This window comes from Salvelinus sp. IW2-2015, unplaced genomic scaffold (genome assembly GCF_002910315.2).
Source record: "Salvelinus sp. IW2-2015 unplaced genomic scaffold, ASM291031v2 Un_scaffold5606, whole genome shotgun sequence".
NCBI lineage: Eukaryota > Metazoa > Chordata > Actinopteri > Salmoniformes > Salmonidae > Salvelinus > Salvelinus sp. IW2-2015.
The window spans coordinates 25,181-26,988 of NW_019946871.1; the positions used below are offsets into that span (position 1 = coordinate 25,181).

Consider the following 1,808-nt stretch of genomic DNA (forward strand, 5'->3'; position numbering starts at 1 on the left):
CAGCCACCACTGTCAGCATTCATGGATTTAACCAAGACATGATTTATGTACAGCTCCAGGAAATGTTTCTTAGGAATGACAAATGCTCTGCCACTCCATTTCCTGGATATACATAGGGTGTAAATGAAGGAGATTTATTGTCGTTCAATTGTAGTTCAATGAGTCTCAATAGCGCCACTGTGTGGTTAACTTGGAATGAACATTTCATTCAAGAGTTTGTACGGTATGTTTACACATTTTATTATTAAATTCTGGCAAGAACATTATGATCTGAAATGCTAAATTAACCAATAAACATAAGTAAAACAATTATTTAAATCCTCAGATAAAATACATACAATTGCTGCAAAATAAATGTCCTTCCCATCACTCAGTGTAAATATCCTATTAACTATTAAAATAGTCAATTATTTAAAAAAAGCCAATGTCACCCCTCGCAGTCAAGATTTGAGAAATCACATTGTCTGTCCTCTCCATAGGAATCCAGGTTGCATCCAATGTGTTCTATTCACTAGCACATTCCATAACATTCCATGATGCATTTTAGAAGCTCGGAATCCAAAGTTCCATTTCCAGTCCAAGTGGTGATCGTCATAGGCAACAGCAGGAGGTCCGTTGGAGGCATCACGGTGGTTTCAATCCAGCATGAACATTCTATTTGTTCCCCAGTGCTGTGCTGGGTAAATACTGCTGCCGGTGGCCGATTCCATGGCTTCTGACCAGACAACATCAACAGTCATTTTTTGTTTATTTCCCAAAGATTTGACATGTTGTATCGACCCCAGTTAGTCAACATCCAGTAGGTGATCTGCTGTACTGCGTTCACTATGGTTGTCAATGCCTTTAGTTCCTCAGGTACTGTGTGTGACCACCTGTAGAGCATCAGAGATCAGCTACTGATGACTCTGTCAGTGCAGGGGACCCCTCACACTGGGCTGCTCTGGGGCCCTCTGCACCTCCACCCAACCTCCAGCCCAAGGGGTCATCCATCACCACTTCACCTTCCAGACAGAACATTTAAAACATGTCAGTGAGGAAAACCAGCAGAGTAGAATTAGTTACACTGATAATCACCTAGGGCTGTGTCCCAAATTGACACCTATTCCCTATGCAGTGCACTACTTTTGACCAGGACCCGATATTCACTAGGGGCTGGTCAAAGGTAGTGACTAAATGGAAACAGGGTGCCATTTGGGACACAGATCTAGTTAAATAGGAAAGACCCGGAGACCTAAATTCAGTGTCGGCGTTTAAAAAATGCTGAATTTAAAATGTCTGGGTAAACTCCCCGGGTATAACTGGGTGGGTAAACTCACCTGGATATCTGGTGGGTAAACTCCCCGGGTATAATCTGGGTGGGTGTAACTCACTTGATATAATGGGTGGGTGTACTCACCTATATAATCTGGTGGTAAACTCACCTGATATAATCTGGGTGGGTAAACTCACCTGGTATAATCTGGGTGGGTAAACTCCCCGGGTATAATCTGGGTGGGTAAACATCCCTGGGTAGTAATCTGGGTGGGTAAACTCCCCGGTATAATCTGGGTGGGTAAACTCCCTGGTATAATCTGGGTGGGTGTACTCACCTGATATCATCTGGGTGGGTGTAACTCACCTGATATAATCTGGTGGGTGTACTCACCTGATATAATCTGGGTGGGTTGTACTCACTGATATAATCTGGTGGGTAAACTCACCTGATATAATCTGGGTGGGTAAACTCCCCGGGTATAATCTGGGTGGGTAAATCCCCGGGTATAATCTGGGTGGGTAAACTCACCTGGTATAATCTGGTTGGGTATACT

General features: G+C 43.5%; 1 long non-coding RNA gene across 2 annotated transcripts; it reads right to left on the reverse strand.

Annotated features, from left to right (window-relative positions):
* Positions 1-1,302: 1,302 nt before the first annotated feature.
* Positions 1,303-1,802, reverse strand: LOC139026721 (uncharacterized). Of its 2 annotated transcripts, none has more exons than XR_011478640.1 (3): positions 1,701-1,802; positions 1,418-1,505; positions 1,303-1,365 (listed from the first exon to the last, which is right to left on the reverse strand). It is a non-coding gene; the product is annotated as an uncharacterized lncRNA (long non-coding RNA). The 2 variants fall into 2 exon arrangements; XR_011478639.1 differs by having other exon boundaries at positions 1,418-1,613; positions 1,697-1,802.
* Positions 1,803-1,808: the final 6 nt, after the last annotated feature.